This window comes from Peromyscus californicus, unplaced genomic scaffold (assembly GCF_007827085.1).
Source record: "Peromyscus californicus insignis strain IS unplaced genomic scaffold, ASM782708v3 Scaffold_3__1_contigs__length_106647218, whole genome shotgun sequence".
NCBI classification, from domain to species: Eukaryota; Metazoa; Chordata; class Mammalia; order Rodentia; family Cricetidae; genus Peromyscus; species Peromyscus californicus.
The window spans coordinates 27424865-27444376 of NW_026294551.1; the positions used below are offsets into that span (position 1 = coordinate 27424865).

Here is a 19512-nt window from a genome sequence, read left to right on the forward strand (position 1 = left end):
GGGAATGTAAAATGGTACAAGCACCATGGAAAATGAAATAAAGAAGCTTGAAAAAATTAAAAATAGAATTACCATACGATCTAGCAATTCTAACTCTAGCTATATACACTAAAGAATTGAGAGCAGCATTTTAAAGAGAAGTTTGTATACCTATTATCAGAGCATTTCTACGTTAGATTCTGGAAGTCAATGTAACAATGTCAGGCAAGGCTGGAGAAATAAACGGCTCAGCTGTTAAGAACACTAGCTGCTCTTCCAGAGAACTAGTTTTGGGTCCCAGCACCCACATGGCAACCTGCAACTACCTATAATTTCTGCTCCAGGTGAACCAACAGCTTCTTCTGGCCTCTGTAGACACACATGGTACACACATATACTTGCAGGCAAACACTCATAAACTAAAAATAAATAAATCTTTTAAATCAGATTTTTTTTTTAAAAAGGCTGGGCACATGGCTCAGGTTTGTAACCCCAGTGCTGGGGAGACAAAAGGATCCCTGGGGAAGCTTGCTGGCCAGCCAGTCTATACCAAGTGCTAAATTCCAGGCCAATAAGAGACCTTGTCTCAAAGAAGATGGTCAGTGTTCCTGGGAATGATAACCAGAGTTGTCCTCTGGCCTCCACAGATACACATAGATTTTTATATAATTTGGTGATGGTATATGAGGGGCATTATTCCTTATACTTTTCTACATGTTTGAAGTATTTTATATTTAAGATGATTATTTGGGGTTACTGAATGTGGGTACACGTGGAAGCAAAAGTCAGATATCTTCTTCAATCACTTCACCTTGTTTTTTGAGACAGGGTCCTTCACTGAACCTGGAGTTCACTGGTTTGGCAAAACTGGCTAGCCAAGAAGCCCCAGGAATCCTCCTGTCTCTGCCTCTCAGCACTGGGATTATGGGTACAAAATGTCATGCTGGCTTTTTAACAGGTGCTAAAGATCTCAATTCAGACTACCAACTGAGTTCTCTCCAGCCCCGACTTTTTGTGTTTTTAAGGCAGGATCTCACTATGAAGCCCTGTCTGGCCTAGACCTCCATACATAGACCAGACTGACTTTGAATTTGAGGGATCCTGCTCTGCTGCCTCTACCTTCTTTCCAAGTGTTAGAACTACAGCTGTGTACCAATATACCCAACTTCTAATTTAAAAATTAAGTCAGGCAGTATAAATAATGTTCTACATTGAAAAGCTTATTTTTATGTTAGAAAAGCAAACTTCTACATGGCTACCTTTTTATAAAAATCAAGTAAATATATATATATATGTGTGTGTGTACATATATATGTATATATCAACTTAAGAAGATAATTACATGTACATTTTCCTTCTTACAAATAAAAAAGCAGATCTGCAGACAGGAGAAATTCGAAGTGCTGGGAAAACTTGTGCAAGCCCTCTTTAAGTTAGCTAATGACGTCAGGAAAATTTATGCCAACAGCTTCTCAGGAACAAACAGTCAGGAATAAAGTTCTTTGTATCAAAGAAGACTTATGCATGCTGAATTTCCACTCTGAGGTCTGTAGCTAGCTCCCGTAAGCTACTTGACCAACTTTGCTATACACAGAAAGCACCTAGGCAACTATTGGCCAATTCTTTGGAAATGTGCCTATCAGACCTATGAGACAGCTCGGTTGGTAAAGGCACTTGTCACCAAGCCTGACAACTGGAGTTTCATCCCCGGTACCCCACGTTAGAAAGAGAGAACCAACTCTTGCAGGTTGTATTCTGACCTCCACACACACTGTCATATGTACATGTTTGCACACTCAAATAAATAACTATAATTTAAAAATAAATGTGACTATAGTAGTAAGAATGATGGCCTAAGCATTCCTTCAAAATTCTACTTTCAAAGTATTTTCCTGTAATGGGAGCTTTACAAAAGTGAAAAAAGCAACCAGATCCAATTTATTAGCAAATGTGTCCACACAGTCTTTCAGAGTAATTTTACCATGCCTGAAAACAAACACAAGAAACAGGTGTGCTTCCTCAAATACACAGCAGAATTTAACGTGGAACCAGTATTGTTATGAAGCCAGACTGGGAATAAACAACCTTGTAAATATGACAAGATGGTAAAAAGAACTTGGAAAATGGATTTCAGATAAGTATCAGAATACTATTATTGTCTGGCTTTGAGTAACCTGAAATCTGTGAAATTATTCAAAATATCCCTGCATGGGAAGAGTCTAATTAAACATTTTTTACTAAGACAAGAATTAGTCTAGACCCAAAGACCAGCTACAAAATGTGGTACCTTTTATTTGTGTGACATTAGTGTGCCTTCATTAGTGTGGCAGAGTTGCAGAAAGCACTCAGATGAGCAGACATTTTCCCTGAGTCTACAGTACACAATATCACAGGATGTAGCAATGTTCCAGACCCTGAGCTAAGACAACTGGGAATCAGAGGTCATGGTTTGGCTGAAAATTTTCCCTAATTAAGAACAATTTGTCTTGCTCCTTTTGAAAGATGAAAATCTAATGATAATGAAAAAAATATGCTATAACAGCAGAACCTTACATAACACTCTTGTAGAGAAATATATGTGGAAAATTTAAAAGAAATGCCTTTTAACGAGGAAAAGGAAAGAAAAACAAATCCGTACATACATACCCACAAAGATTTCTTTTATATAATGTTAGAATACCACATGCTCCAAAAAGCTTGTGTGGCAAACCCTCTGTATACCTATGGGATGCCTTCAACTTCTAATCCTCCTGCTCCTACTTCCCAAATGCTTGATCATAGGTGTGGGCCAGCATGATGGCCAGTTTATGTGGTGCCAGGAATCAAATCCAGGCCTTCCTGCACGCAAGGCAAGCACTCAAGAACTGAGCTACATCCCAGCCCTCATTTCGTATAGCTCAGGGGAAAAAAAAAAAAAAAGCAACATTGCTTGTGGAAAAAAACAAATAAACAAAACCCACTCCAGTATTCTCTATAGCCAACCTTATGTTCATGTGGGAGATAGCAAGTGTTCCTTGGGACACTAGCTATCTTCCACAAAGACCATTCAAGACAAAGAAGCTGTGGGTTCTAAAGTCTAGACCCAGCAATGGCAGCAGCACAGAAGGGAGTCAAAAACTAGCTATACAAAGTTAAAACAAGGGGAACTTTGTGTTCTAGAACTTAGCTGCAGAGCCCCATAAAGGACATGAACAACCTTATTTATGGAAAGAGAAGCTACAGAAAGGTAAAGTAGGGGGCTGGAGAGATGGCTGGACGGCTAAGTACACCAGCTGCTCTTCTGAAGACCCAAGTTCAATTCCCAGCACCCACACAGCAGTTCATAACTGTTCAGGGAATACCCTCTTCTGGCCTCCAAGGACACTGCATTCACATGGTGCACAGACATACACACAGGCAAAACACCACACACAAAAAATAAAAATAAAGGTTAAAAATTTTTAAATTTAAAACAAACAAACAAACAAACAAACAAACAAAAAGGTAAAGTGAGGGCTGCACATCTGGGACAGAAAAAAATACAAAAAGAGTCAGGAACTTCTTGGTCAGAAAGCAAGGATGCACTCATATGTTAAGCTGAGAGGACTCCAGAGGCCAACCAGGGAACATCTTGTGCATCATAAAAAAGGTTGTAACTGTTGGTAAGACACAATACATTAAAATCCATGCCTGCGCCGGGCGGTGGTGGCGCACGCCTTTAATCCCAGCACTCGGGAGGCAGAGCCAGGCGGATCTCTGTGAGTTCGAGGCCGGCCTGGGCTACCAAGTGAGTTCCAGGAAAGGTGCAAAGCTACACAGAGAAACCCTGTCTCAAAAAACCAAAAAAAAAAAAAAAAAAAAAAAAAAAAAAAATCCATGCCTGCAAGATGATACTAACAGAAAGAAAAAGAAACTATTCATTTGTTAGCAGTAAAGACGACTATTTGAGCTATGGGGATAACCCAAGGTAGAGTACTTACTTGCTTCCCACAGTCCAGGCCTTTAATAAATCCCCAGGACCGCCATTTGTCCGTGGCCTTTCTAAGTCTTTCTCACTGCCTATTAATTATACCACCTCCTTACTCAGAAAATACTAAATGGAAAGAAAGATTCATCTCAACTTTTTTGTAGAAATTATAATTTACTAACACATAAGGAAAAGTTTTATAGAAAACCAAAAACTAGTCAAAGGAAAAGAATGGCAGAATCTTAAAATCACCATTTTGCAACTACTGAATTAACTGGCTAAGGTAAGGATCATCATCTTAGGAGAAAGGCTGCTGGAAAAACAACAGTACAGTGCCAGAGTGGGACCACTCACCAGAGTACCTGCTAATTAAAAAAGGAGGAAAGTTCACTCAAGAGTCTGGGTTTCATCACCTAAAACACACGACCAAACCCCACATAATTAACAGAGGGCTCTGGTCCTATGCTTCCTAAAACTGTTTAATGGGAATTTAACCAAGCCTTTAAGTCTCAATATCAGCTTGTACTGATAAAAGAATAAATTATTAAAACCAAAAAAAAAAAAAAAATCAGAAAATCAGAGATGATGTACCTTGGAACACAAATGGCCTGGTCTCTTCAAAAAGCAAAAACCACTAATCTTGAGTAGCTTCAAATGGTTCTGTGACTAAAGAGACAAGTTTGAAGAGGGAAACATGCAAACCACAGCAGGTGTGGTGGTACTTGCCTTTGATTCCAGGACTTGAGAGGCAGAGGCAGGTGGTTCTCTATGAATTTAAGGCCAGCCTGGTCTATATGGTGAACTCTAGTCCAGCCAGGGCTACATAGTGAGACCCTGTCTCAAAATATAAAATAAAATTTAAAATTACTTATAATTGACTTGTGACAAATACTGTAAGAATAATCAAGTATTTCAAGGAGATCCATCTAAGGGGTGAAATATATCTGCAATATAAATATGCAATATATATCACATATAAATTTTAAAATACACTGGACAGTAATGGTACATGCCTTTAATCCCAGCACTTGGGAGACAGAGGCAGGCAGATCTCTAGGTTTGAGGCCAGCCCGGTCTACATAGTGAGTTCCAGGGCAGTCAGGCTACCCAGAAAAACCTTGTCTGGAAAAACAAAATAAAAAAATTGAAATACAATAAAAATGTGAACAATCATAGTAATAGACAGAAGAAGTGTGCCATCCTTTCTACTTTTCTGTATGTTTAAACGTTCATTTCGACAGTTGGAAAAAAACAAAAACCTCAACATACACTTCCTCCACAAAGCCCTCTAAAAGAAACTTTCCTTCAACCCTTGGTCATCCCTTTGAAGGTCTTCTCAGCACAAAACACAAGCATACTATTTTACATTTTATTTCCGAACTCTTATTATTTCATATATTCAGTACCTCTGGTTTTCCAGTGATCAAAATCTCTGTTAGGCACAGAAATCTTCTCATTCATTCTTTCTTTTTTTGGGGGGGGAGGTAGGTGGTTGTTGGGATGGGAGTCTCACTATGAAGTTCTGGCTGGCCTAGAACTAACTATGTAGATCAGGTTAGCCTTAAACCCACAGAAATATACCTGCCTCTACCTCCTGAGTACTGGGATTAAGGTGTGCTCCAACATACTCTGCCTTTTCATTTCTTTACAGCTCACAGTAAGGTATTCTGCAATCAGAAGACTGCTAAGACCAACATTCTGGTGGAGATAACAGACAGTACCTTAACAACTGAGTTACCTTTTCAACACAACAAAAAGCAGCCTACTTGCTTTCAGTCATAGCTACCAAAAGGATACCCAAAACATCACAGAAGTTTTTAAGAGTCCACAGAAAGAAACCAGAATCTGAGTGAAAGGGAAGAAACTGGGTACAGGTCTGATATGCCTTCCGAGTACTGTCATGGTTACTGTTACCCAGGCATATGACTTCACTCTAATGGCAATGGTCTTTGGTTGAGGCATACATAGTCTCTAATACCCTTGATGTACAGAACAGTGACAGAATTTGTCCACAACTCCTCAATGTAATGAAACTTATGAAGCTATATAATGAACTTAAAATCTCAGAGAAAACACTACTTAAGATTTATTTTTAAATTATTATAGTGTTGGTTAGGAAATACGCAGATGAGCTGCTGGCAATAATATAAATTCATAAACCTCTGTGGAAAACAATTCAACAATATTGCCAACATTAAAAATGCATACATCCATTGATCTGGCACATTCACAAAAAAATTTAATCCAATAGACACAAGTACACATGAAAAATGAATTATGGCTCTGGAAATCTACTGTTAAGAACTGGCTAAATGATGATCTATCATATACAATGCAACCCTTGTCACTTTTTAAAAAAGAGATACTACACACACTATATGAAATGATCACCCAGAGATATACTGAGTAAAAAAGTAAAAAATAGATATAGTGTCCCATTTGTGAGAAACAGACAGACACCAAAGAATATGCAGGTGTATGTATTTGTAATGGATAGACTCTGGAAGGAGAGGACGCTGCCTTCGAGAAGGGTACCTTGATGGACAGGAGAATGACAGAAGGCTTTTCATTCTCACTGTATACCTTTGGAATATTTCTTTTCACATTTGTATTACCTTTTATTTATTTATTTATTTTTTTTTTGGTTTTTCGAGACAGGGTCTCTCTGTGTAGCTTTGCGCCTCTCCTGGAACTCACTTGGTAGCCCAGGCTGGCCTCGAACTCACAGAGATCCGCCTGGCTCTGCCTCCTGAGTGCTGGGATTAAAGGCGTGCGCCACCACCACCCGGCTACCTTTTATTTTTTTAAAAACTTCCGCACTAATATGAATTAATTAACTTATCTTAATCCTAAAAGCACTCCATGCTTTTGTACCATCAAAATTTAAAAAAGGCTTAAGTGAATTCAGAAATGAAATGTTTCCAGATAAGAACAAAGCATCCTAGATGAAGAAAGCCTACTTAGAAGAAAGACAAGCATTATCTCAATAGTTTCACTTCTAGATTCTCTAAGAGCCTGGTCCAAGTAGAAAGGTAGGCCACACTAAGTATTTCCAACTACCAAACTAGCCACTGTAATAACTCCTTTAAAAGGTGTAGTCACTAAAATACCAAAAGGACACCAACTGCCCTGATCCTCAATGTGGAGTTGTCACAGTAATTCATACTACGGGTGGTGGGGGGAAGCTGAGTATCCAGCTCTTTCTCAACACAGGATGATATATGCTCCCCTGATCCCCAAACCCCTGTGCTGCTTCTATGTCATCCCTTGGCTCCAAGAGCAGCATGGCAACCGGAAACAGCACAATAGACAGCTGAACCACATAAAGGTCAGTGTTAAATGAGGAAGTGAAAAGTGCAAATATACTTTAAAGCCCAAGAACACAAGGCCCTAAAGTTAACATGGCAACCAAAATAAGTCTTGTGAGAATACCAAAGAAAGAACACAAAGGAAAGGCAATTTCAAAATAAGGCTGATTTATGTCCCACTCCCAGTAGTCTAGCTGAGACATAAGGTTAGCCAGACAAGCAGAAAAACAGAAAATACCCCTGCCTTTTCCATTCTCCCCACCCAACAACAATTTAGCTATTCATTTCAATACAATTCAGCAAAATTTTTGCTAGTAAAGAGTTTATCTTTGTGACCAGATGTGGTGGTGTACACTTAACACTCAGGCAGGGGTAAGCAGATCTCTGTAAGTCCAGTCTTGAGACCAGCCTGGTCTGCATAGGAGTTCCAGGCCAGCTATGGCTACATGAGACCCTGATTGTCTCAAAACAAAAACAAACCTCCCCACCCCCACGGTAGAGGGAAGACAAAGTTTCTAAGAGTGACAATACAGCAGCAAACTACAGAACCAAGTATAGTCTGTCGACTGAAACTCCAAGTCCTATGTCACCGAAATATTTCTGTAAAGTTCCTCAGTTTAATTTTTTTGGAATTTGACCATAATTGAAAGAATTATCACTCTCATTATTTAAAATTTATACTTCTGGACAAGTTGTTCAATTGTTTCAGATTGCCTCTGTTTTCATATGGTCACAGAACATCAGTAATGTACCGCTAAACTGAAACACTATGGAAGAACCCTGACCCCCACCCCCACCATCACACACACACACACACACACACACACCCGCAAAGAGGGCTGAGATGAAGCTCCTGATCTCTTCATTTCCGTTCTACTGTTGTTACCCCAAGCCTTAAACTGTGTGTGGCACTTACCCCTTCCTTATCTAATTCTGTAAAGGCAACTCAGAATTTTACTATAAAGGAATTCCCACTTTAGTTTCTTTTCTATGGCCCTTAGTCCTTCTTAACAAGGCTATCAAAATCCCCTGCCAGAATAAATGAGTTACACTTACTCCTAAATTTAGGGGAAGTTTGTAGTAAGGGTTCGGCATGACGACCGGAGTGGTGGAAAGGGAAGTAATTCTAGAACTAGAAGTTGCAGTCAGTTTCAAAAGGAGGGTCAGCGTGGGACACGCTGGCTCTAGGAGGCGTTGGTAGCCTGGGAGTCTCTAGGGCAACACCAGATGCGAATAGTGCTTTGTCCTTAAATCCCTCACATAATTTAAATTCTCCCTCTCGGGTCGGAGCGACAAGCTCACTCACTACTGGGTGGCAAGTCTAGCATTGCCTGGGAAGAAGGCGGGCGCGTGGTCAAGGGGCTCTTTATCCCGCAGGTCCCTGCAACACAGCAATGCGCATGCGTCCTGAGGCAGCGACCAGGCACCCCGAGCTCCTTCACAGTCGAGCATGCGCAGTTCTCCATCTCGCCGCAGGCGACAGCTCACTATTTGGCAAGGGGGATGGGGCTGGGATATGATGGTGAGGGAGGCTGGAGGCAGGGGGCGCGTTTGTGTTTCCTGAATGCTTGAGGTAGGAAGAACAGACGGCTGACTAGGCTCTGGCTTCCTCAGGCCGGGAAACCAGGGTGTAGGAAATGGGGCAGAGAATAATACACGAGGGGAAGTGAGTGTGTGGGGGGCGGGGGGGGGGCAGTCACTTCTCAAGGAAACCCCCCGCACCCCGACAGGCCAACCCCCTTCCTCGACTCTTGACACACACACACTCACACTCACCTGAGAACGGCGGCGACAGCAGCTGGTCCCTGTCCCCCTGCGCTCGCCTCATACTGCCCGCAACATCCGGGACCTGCGGGACCGCCGATACACAAATACACACTCTCGGAGCGCGCACACACACACAAACACACACATATACACACACACACACACACACACACACATACACACCGACACACACCGGCCCGGGCGTCCTGTCGTCAGCACGTCGACGCAGCGAGCGCGTACCCGCCGGGCCCCACCCCGCGCGGCCTCCTCCCCCGGCTTCCCGCCCCGCCCCGCCTCGCCCCGCCCCGTCCGGCCCCGCCCCGCCCCGCCCCGCTCCAGGCGCTCCAGCTCCTCCTCCTTTAAGACTCCGCCTACCTTCCCTGGTGCGCAAGCGTCGCGAGGCGGTGCCAGAGCCCGGGGATTTGTGCGGAAGGCGGGGCCAGAGTGGAAAGAGGCGGGAACTCGGAGGGGGTCGCGTGCAGTGCGGAAGATCGCGCCGAGGTGCGAGGCCGGGATGGAGGCGGCTGAGAGCCAGGGACCGGGTGGGTGGGGCAGCAGCAGGCATTTCACAACTGAAACCTAGATGTGCAATTTGTGGATCACAGATGACTTCGCTCTTTCTTTTTTAGCCAACTCTCAGGGAAATGTTTTCTGGACTTCAATGGTTGCTAGAGACTTTTTTTTTAAAGACTTTCACATTTTGTTTTTGGAGATAGGGTCTTACCATGTAACACTGGCTGGCCTGGCACTCTCTTTGTGGACAGGCTGGCCTCAAATTCATAGAGATCCGTGTCCAGCAAGTCTAGCCTGCAAATGCTAACATTTATTAAGTACTTTACTCAGGTGCTGTGCGGCACACCTTTAACCCCAGCACTCAGGAGGCAGAGGCAGAAGGAATTCTATGAGTTTAAGTCCAGCTTGGCCAGCCACAAATACATGGTGAGACCATGTCTCCAAAAACTAAATAAGTAAATTCGCATTTGAAAACAATAACCAAAGGACCATTCTTTCTGGGAAAGGTGGAAGGTGTGTGTGTGTGTGTGTGTGTGTGTGTGTGTGTGAGAGAGAGAGAGAGAGAGAGAGAGAGAGAGAGAGAGAGAGAGAGAGAGAGAGAGAGAGAGAGCGCAGATGGAGAAGAGGCTGATTCTGTGACAATTTATTGGCTAGGACACCTGGGTCCCCAGTCTGTCTCAGGTCTTAGCTCCCATGGGCTGGAAGTGATTCTGGAGTTGAGTAGAATTGTCTCAGAGCATCTTAACCCTGGAAGAAAACAATCATCTTTGTGTTGAAATAATGATGTCAGCAATGAGATATTTGTTGTTGTTACATTCTTTGCTTACCTTAAACATTAAGAAAAAAAAACTTATTGCTGAATCAAGCCCTCAAAATCCAAAGCAGACTCTGTCTCTCTTGCATACACAAATCATGTATTCACCTAGCACTGGACACAAGAGAGCAACCTAGTGACCAGTGGGTCACAAGGTAGGTAACAAGGTTGCAACCTGTCATGGGAATAGCTTCCTGGAACCCTACTGCTTTCCAGGCCTGTGGGACAGTCTCCAGGAGACTGTGCTTCTGTCTCTTGCCACCTGGCACCATGTGGTTGGTGAGCCTGTTCAGCAGGGAAGGCTGGCAGCCTATGAGCCAGGCCACAGGGATTAGAAAGAACCCTTGACAGTGCCAAGCTGCCTTCCACTTTCAAGTACAGAAGCAGACCCCGTAATCCCAGTTTTAAATGTCCTGGGAATCATGGGCAAAACACTCCAAAAAAAACCCCAGGACTTATACAACCTGTGTTCCAGATACAATGACTCTTGTTGTTGTTGGTTCTCTGCTTCGTTTTTTGGTTTGGGGTCCTTGTTTTGAGATGATCTCACATTGGCCTGGCTAGCCCCAAACTCACTATGTTACAGAGGCTGTCTTAGAACTCTTGATCCTGCTGCCTCCACCCCCTGAGTGCTAGGATTGCAGGTGTGCTCCACTATGCCCAACCAAAAAATTTTTTTTAATTGGAGATCCTAGATTCTCTAATGATGTGGTTAGTGTGCTTGCCTCTGAAACAGAAAGAGCTCTTGTCACCCATTAGGCAGTTGCCTGAAACTTTCCAATTAGATTTTATTTATCATCGTTATCAACAAACACTCATCTCTTTTGATGAAGCCAGAAAGGTGTTTGGTCCTTGTACAAATTCAAAATGTCCCAATGGTAACGCAATGACCAGTTACAAGTCACTAACCCTTGGTGACACAGAGGCTGTTTAATTACCTAGTCTCTTGACTTAGGATTTCACAGAAGAGGAGAGAGAGAGAGAGAGAGAGAGAGAGAGAGAGAGAGAGAGAGAGAGAGAGAGAGAGAGAGAGAGAGAGAGAGACCCTTGGGAAAGGAGCATGGGGAAGAGGAGCAGAAAGGATGGACATCTGTTTCAGCTTCCTTACAATTGAGACTAATCCTTACAGTTTAGCTAGACTCTGCCCAGGACACGGGAGAGGGCTTCTCCGGGTATGAAATCCGTGCCAGCAGCTTGTCCAGACTGGGCCTGAATCCCCAGTGATCTGGAGGTCCATAAGAGGTCCTATTGCCATCTGTAGCTCTGTGCAATGAGACTCTCATTTTACTGTGAGGACCACACCGCCCACCTGAGATCTGATCCTAGCAGCCTCTGCACAAAGGGCTTTGATTTGGTGTGGAGCTGATTAAACGATTGTAGATGTCCTTGGAAGCACTATGTGCAAGAATTTTAAACAGCTTCTCCTTTTTAATATGCACTTCCTCTTCGGTTTTAATTATTTTGTTCCTACATTTTCCCTTTCAATTTACTAAAATCTAGAAATGTAATTAGAGCAGAGGCCAGGCTCAGAGAAGGCTGCCAGGATTTCTACAGCATGATTAAATATACCAGGCATCCCTTTAGTGTGGAACTGAAAAATAAGATTCTCATTATTATCTTTCCCTTATCCAGGAAAGAATCGGCACCACGTACCGATCTGGATTTATTGAAAATGCAGCACTAATTAAAAACTCACCCAGCCTCTTGACAAGGTTTGGGTAAAGAAAAAAAAAGTTCAGTTATTTCATTATTTCCTCCATTTAATGTTTTGTTGTTGTAACCACAACAAGCAAAGAAGCCCTCATCGCTCCTCTTTCCTCAAAATAAAATTTTTCTCTCCTCATGAGGGATTTAATGAGGCTTTTATCTATGCAGCAACAATCAAGCTTACAATGGCACCAATTCAATTCGCTGCTCCTTGTGATGCTAGGAAACACGCAGAACTCATTTTCTTAATCCAAAACACAAACGACAAAATGTTCATTGGCTGTCATGAGCCAGGTCTGGGCAAGGGATCTGTCCCCAAAGACCCTGAGATGTCTGGTGTTTATTTATTTTGCCAACAAGGATCTTGGGCTCCATTTTACAGTTCAATAAGAAAAGCCACAGCTTTTCTGGGAACCGTAGAGGAGGCAGAGGCAGGCCAGCCTGAAGAGGACAGTAAGTTCCCATCTCGTTTGTAAGCGCTTTAAGGAGGTAAGTCTCGCTTCTTTGTAGAGTTCTTCAGTTAGCTCCACAACAGCTTCGAATCCCCCCAGCCCACCCCCATCTAGCGCAAGGGCTGCCATGTCAGGATCTTTTGTAGGAATGGATATACAGGGAGACTGGTAGGGAATACAGTCCTGTGTATTGGCAATGTTCAAGCCTAAAGACAAAGAGACAGGTGATACATTCAAGGACACAAATGTAAGATCACAAACACGGAAGAAAAAAAAAACAAGAACACATTGACAGTGTTGTTCTAGGGCCATGATGAGGTTAATAGAATATTGACAACGGAAACATGTTCGTTGATTGATTAAATTTCATGGTGAAGCTGTGGCTTAATGAATGAGCAGGCTTCTTTTCTGCGTACTCAAGTTCAAACCCAGCACTAACATTTACATTTACCATGATATAAACATAGGTAAGGCTCACGTTTTCCAACTTATTATATGATGATGAGGGCGAAGTGAGATAATATTTGAACACAACTCAGTCTCTGGCATGAGTAGACTTGCTTATTTATGTGTGTGTCTTTGAACACAGACTTGGGGTGACTTTGTTTGTCTTCACATCACTCTCATCTATGTACCATGCTTACTCGGAGCCTCTATGCCCTTTTGTGGAATTCTCCAGGCAGCACAGAATCAAGGAAACACAACAGCACAGCCGTCCCAGCCAGAACACTGCCTCTTGCCATTTATGGCTCTTGAACAAACTCTTTGACCTTGGAGCCAGTTTACTTACATTTCAACCAGAGTACCTGCTTGCAAGCACTTGTGCCAACTCAGGTTCTAGCCACCCGAACTGGAATTTCCTGAAGAAGTACTAGAGCTCAAGAAAAAGACTTGGAAATTCGGCTGGGAACCAAGGGCTGGTGGAAGAAGACTCACCCTCAGAAAGTGTGGCGACAAGGTCCAGCTTCAGGACACTGCCACCAAGTGCCACCATCAGACTCAGCACCACTGCTACTTAGGATGCAATCCTCCCTCCATCTTTGTGTGTTATGCTGCAAACCCCAAGCCCCAGGTAGCAGCATCCAGCTGACCAATCCTAGGACCCCTCTGAGACCTTGACCACCAAGGGAGCAATGAGATCTCACTGCTGTAGTGTGAGCAGAATGATGCACAGGACTCCTGTCACTAGACGATGTCTGTGGCAAGGGACTCACAGGAAGCAGGTCAAACGCTCTCCTTATCTCCTTGGTGAAATGGACCATGCATCGTGGGATAATACAAAGCATTGAATGATGTATTTGTTCAAAAGCTCTTGGCATATAAAAGGTAGTCTGTCATTTTACTTCCCTCTTTAATAAAACAAAAGGCTGGGAATGATGTACTTACCTGAGTATTTGATTTCAATAAGCTTATAGATATTGAAGTTCTGAATTTTTAACCTGAGAAAATGGCTGGGAAACATGCTGTCTCAAAGGTGGAGTGCCAAACAAAGAAGCAGCAGACAGAGAGCAGGGGATCTGCACATCTGAGTCCTAGAAGCAGCAGACAGAGAGCAGGGGATCTGCATATCTGAGTCCTAGTTTTTGGCTTGGACCAGCCATGCAACGCCATCTGCATGTCATTAATTTTCAAGATGGGTCTAAAGCCAGATGTAGCAGCTCATGCCTGTGATCCCAGCACTTGGGAGGTTGAGGCAGGAGGATCTACCATGATTTCAAGACTTGCCTGGGCTCCGTAAGTTCCAGGCCACCCTGGGCTACAGAGTAAGGCTCCATTCCAAATAAATCAATAATAAATAATTAAATATTGTAAAATTTATCGGAACTTATCACTTCAAAATAAATTTTAGATGCACAATATGTGTTTTAAACAAAGAATATACTAAAGACAGGAGGCAGACGCAGGCAGATCTCTGTGAGTTTGGAGCCAGACTGGTCAATACAAGTGAGTTTCAGGACATCCAGGGTTTTATAGTGTGACCCTATCTCAAAAAAAAAGAAAGGAAGGAAGGAAGGAAGGAAGGAAGGAAGGAAGCAAGGAAGCAAGGAAGCAAGTGAGCAGGGTTGGGGTTGGGAGGAACAACATAAAAACTAAAGAGGAGATTTTATCCACTTTGCATGCTCCATTATGAGTTGTTATCAGTGTATTTGGGGGAGGGGAGGTTGTTTTTTTATTTTGTTTTTGTTTTGGTTTTTGGTTGTTTGTTTGAGACAGGGTCGTATTATGGAGCCCTGGCTGGCCTAGAGCTTTCTGGGTAGACCAGGCTGGTCTCAAACTCACAGAGATCTGCCTGCCTCTGTCTCCTGGGTGCTGGGGTTAAAGGTGTGTGCCACCATAACTGGCTTCTTTCCTTTTCTTTCTTTTCTATTTTGAATAAGACTAATTCACCTGTTGACATCTGCCCCAAAATAACATTTACCTAAATGCAGATGCAGATAATTAACTTAGAATGAAAAAAAAAAGGTTTTCTGCCTCCACTCACATAGGAATTACTTTGAATTTTATGACTTTACATTAGCCTTGCCATGGCTCTACTTTCTCAAGGTGAATTGATTTCAAATGAAAGTTTACTCTACGTTAGAATTCTATTTTTTTAAGAATTTAATCTAAAATTCAATTACGGAAGTTTGGTGCCCAAGTGAAAAGTCAACTAGTGATTACTGAATGCTCCTGAGGAACAGAGTCTCACCAGGTACTAAAGGATGGGTCCAAAGAAATCAAAAGATTGTTCCAATTTTCAGACTTTTCAGTCCATAACAAAACTAGGTTATAACTGGAAGGGACTTCAGAGATTGTGGCTATCCATGGATACTTGTTTCTCAAGCTCTGGGCTTCTGAAGACTTGCCATGGGCTCCAAAGAAAGAGAGGACCAACAGGTTAGGGCAGGCCAAGCCTCTCTCTGCTGGTTTAGCGGAGAAGCTAGGCACCATATCTTATTCTTCTATTCTCCTGGCACCTCTCATGAAATCCTTCAGGAACTCCCATAAATTCCAACTTCAAATAGCTTTTGAATCCACACCTTTTCACTGTCCGTTCAAGTTGTAGCTAACATCCTCTTTTGCTTGGGCCTAGAAAGTCCTAACTGCTTTCCTCAGTCTTTCCCTTTGTGTTTTTAAGTTTGAAACAGGATCTCACTATTGTAGCTCTGGCTATCCTAGCAATCGCTGTGTAGACCAGGCTGGCCTCTAATTCAAGGAGGTCTGCCTCCCCAAGGCTGATATTAAAGTTGTGTACCACCATGCCCAGTGGTTTTCCTAATCTTTTGTGTAGACCTTAATCCATTTTTCATTTAGCAACTAGGGCAATCTAACAAAAACTAAAGTCATTTGTAAGTCTGGATTAAAACCTTTGACTGGGCCAGGACTGGTATTGCATGCCTGTAATCCTAACACTAAGGAGATGGAGCCAGGAAACCAGGAGTTAAAGGTCACACTCAACCACAAATCAAGGTTGAGGCTAGCCTGGGAGACATGAGATTCTCCCTCAAAAAAACCAAACAAGGTACTGAAGAAATAGCTCAGCACTTAAAAGCACTTCTGTTTGGTTCCCCAAACTGGCAAGGTGGCCCACAACCACCTGTAATTCCGGTTCAGGGTATCCAATGCCCTCTTCGGGCTTCTGCAGGCACCAGGCAATACATACAAGGCAGGTCCTCACACATACACATAAAATAAAAACAAATCTTAAAGGGAATAAAATACCTCGAATGGCCGCTGCACTGAGAATGAAATCCAAGCATTGCAGTCAACTGCAGAAACGTAAAGTTGCCGGGCAGCACTGGCTCACGCTCACTGGCTCTCCCAGCACTCGGGAGACAGAGCCAGGTGGATCTCTGTGAGTTCGAGGCCAGCCTGGTCTACACAGTGAGATCCAGGACAGGCACCAAAACTACACAGAGAAACCCTGTCTCGAAAAAACCAAACCAAACAAAACAAAAAGTCATGTCCAGTCCTATCACGTGGCTTTGTCTTCTGTTCTTGCCCCAGTCCCAGCGGCCGGCGTCTGTCAGAGTGCCCAGAACCCATCGAGCTCCCTGCCTATCCAGATCTTGGCGGATACTGTTCCTGCTGCCTGGAGCACCTTCTCCCTCGCTGCTGCTTCTTCGTTACCACGTTCCCAGAGACCCTCTCTAACCACTTAGTTTCTTTCCCAACATAGCAGTCTGGATTGGTTTGGTTTGCTTTTTGTTTTGTTTTGTTTTTGTGTTTTCAACACTAACAATAATTTATAAGTGCTTTTGTGTAATCGTTTGTTTATGAGTCTTCCCTACTGAGATTATCAGCTCCCTGGGGACATGTCACTTCTGCGGTTCCTGAAGTCCTGGTATGCTGACCATGGATAGAAAGTGCTAAGCACGCGTTTACTGGAAGGATAAATGGTGACCGTACCTTTGTCTGGGAGGTCAGAGGGGACCCGAATGAGCGTTGGAAGCTGTCCTGGTCAGTTTTTTTGTCAACTTGGTACAAAGAGTCATTTGGGAAGAGGAACCTCAATTGAGGAAATGCCTCCATCAGATCAGACTGTGGGCAAGCCTGTGGTGCATTTCTTGATTAATGATTGATGTGGGAGGACCCAGAACATTGTGTGTGGTGTCACCTCTGGGCAGGTGGTCCTGGGTGCTAAACGAAAGCTGACTGAGGAAGCCGTGAAGAGCAAGCAAGCAAGCATGCTCCTCCATGACCCATGCTTCAGTTCCCACCTCCAGGTTCTGAGTTCCTGCTCCAACTTCCCATCGTGAAGGACTGTAAATTGTAAGCCGAAATAAACCCTTTCCTCCCCAAGTTGCTTTTGGTCATTACAGTTTGTTTTGTTTTTCGAGACAGGGTTTCTCTCTGTAGTTCTGGCTGTGCTGGAACCCACTCTGTAGACCAGGCTGGCCTTGAACTCTGGGATCCACCTGCTTCTGCCTCCTGAGCACTGGGATTAAAGGCGTGTGCCACCCCACCCAGGCCCTGGTGGTCTGAGTGTTTTATCAAAGTAATTGAAACCGCACTAGAACAGAAATTGCTGTATGGATCATGGTATATTTCTGTGACAGACCTGACCATGTTGTATTTGGGAGGATTGGGGAAGGACTTTGGTGAACGGTAAGCTGTAATATGAAATAAACCCTTCCCTCCCCAAGTTGTTTTTGGTCAGCATTTTATCACAGCAGCAGAGAGCAAAGCAAGACAGAGGTCGAAGTGGGGAACTGATAAGCAAAGGGGTAATAGAGGAGACAGACAAGGGGACGAACCATCCAGAGAGAGGCCACGGAGGGTATGGGGTGTGTGTGTGTGTGTGTGTGTGTGTGTGTGTTTGTACATCTTTGAAAATTAGTGACTGAAGGGCAGAGAGCAAGTGGGAGGGCCATGTGAGATGGAGGGGGGAGGGAGGAGAGGGAGGGAGGCTGGAAGAACCATAGAGATAAGGACAGGGAGGAGGGAAGTTAAGGGGAGTTAAAGCGCTGTTGGTGAGAGAGGAAGCCATCCCCTGAAGACCCCTCTTCTTGTTTCCCCCATCTCTCTGTCTGCTCCTTCTCACATATCAGACTCTTCCTTAGCTGTGTTTGAAGGCTGGCTTCCCTTGGACCCATTCACTTCCTCTTGTCACGCTGTCCTTACTTGCCTGGAGATGGCTCATTCTCTCTCAGCTCCACTGCTATCCATCTGCTACAGAATATTCCCAGTCTGCCTGGAGCCAGGCCCTTCTCTCCAAGCCCAGACTTACCCAGGTACCTCCCCGGTGACCCACAGACACCTAACCACAGCAGATCTGGAACCTGCTCCATCTCCAGACCTCTCTATCTCACCGGCTGTGTAAGCCGGGGCACTGGGAAGCTCGCTCGGCTCCCCCAGGCCTCAGCCAAGGCATCGCTGAGTTCTGCCACTCATCCTTTACTCATACCTCAGTCCCACCCACTTCCTTCCCTCTCTGCTGACACATCCCCAGTTGTTCTCTGGATTACAAAGGCCTCCCAGCCTTTCATTCTCTACTCTCCAGCCAGAGTGAACACTCTGAAATGCCAGCCTAATTTGATCACTTGTTTGCATAAAACCCTTCAACGGCGCCACACTACCCTCAGGGAAATAAAGTTCAGACTCTTTCATAAAGAAGAAAGACTCTCTGCTAGATGACCTGTGCCCTTGTGACCTGGGCTTTGTCTCCAAGCTCCTCCTTCCCTTAGCAATAGACTTTCCAGTCAGACACAGAGCTGCTTTCCGTGTCTTACACAGTTCCTGGAGTGAGACTGGTTCTAGCTTTTTACGTGTTACCCTCCCCCAACACCTTTCTGGGCCCTCACTCACTCACTGCTGCCCACATTAATTTTCTGCTGAGGGACCAGCAAGATGGGTCAGTGGGTAAAGGTACTTGCTGCCAAGCCTGAGGACCTGGGTTCAATCCCTGGATCCCATGTGATGGTAGGAGCAAGCCAGCAACCCACAACCCACAAGTTATTCTCTGACTTCCATATGCATGCCATAGCATGCAAATATGTACTATGGCATGCTCCCTTACACAGACACACACATATTACTATAATAAAAAACATTTAATTCTCGGCTGACTGTTGAGGCTTTTTACCCAGCTGCCTTCAGGACACTGTCTGTCTGGTGTTCAGATCCCTGAACTACTTCTACCTACGTCTCCTGCCCTGAACTCTCATTTCGTGCTGCAGTTGCCTGGTCCTTCCCCACGTTGCTGCCAAAACTGTCCACTCCTCATGGGCGGAAGTTTCCTTTTGCTTTTTTTCTCTCCTATAATTCCGTACCAAGCAGCATTCCTAGCACATAGCAGGTATTCGGATAAATGCATGTGGGCTGAATGTATAAATGAATAGTGAAATAAACATTCCTTTCAAGAACATGACTCTTGCTCTTTGGGGCCCAGAAGCTTCCATTAGCTTCCTCTTCCTGCATCCATTGTTTAGTCAGGTTCTGAGGACAGGGACACTCTTCCAAAAGGCTCCTTGACTCAGGCCCTCTGCTGGGAGCCAAGCTTCCCTTAAAAGGCCACCTTATCGGAAAGTGCCTGTGATGGCATTT

At 44.0% G+C, this 19512-nt stretch overlaps 1 protein-coding gene across 3 annotated transcripts in view; it reads right to left on the reverse strand.

The window, feature by feature from the left end:
* The window catches only part of Spop (speckle type BTB/POZ protein), a 79573-nt gene extending 70329 nt beyond the window's left edge, over positions 1-9244 (reverse strand). For 2 of the 3 annotated variants that reach the window (XM_052757002.1, XM_052757003.1), the window contains exon 1: positions 9010-9244. The gene's annotated coding sequence lies outside the window, so the exon portion shown is untranslated. The remainder of the gene's footprint in view (positions 1-9009) is intronic. The other variant, XM_052757001.1, reaches the window with a different exon arrangement.
* Between the last annotated feature and the right edge of the window lie 10268 nt (positions 9245-19512).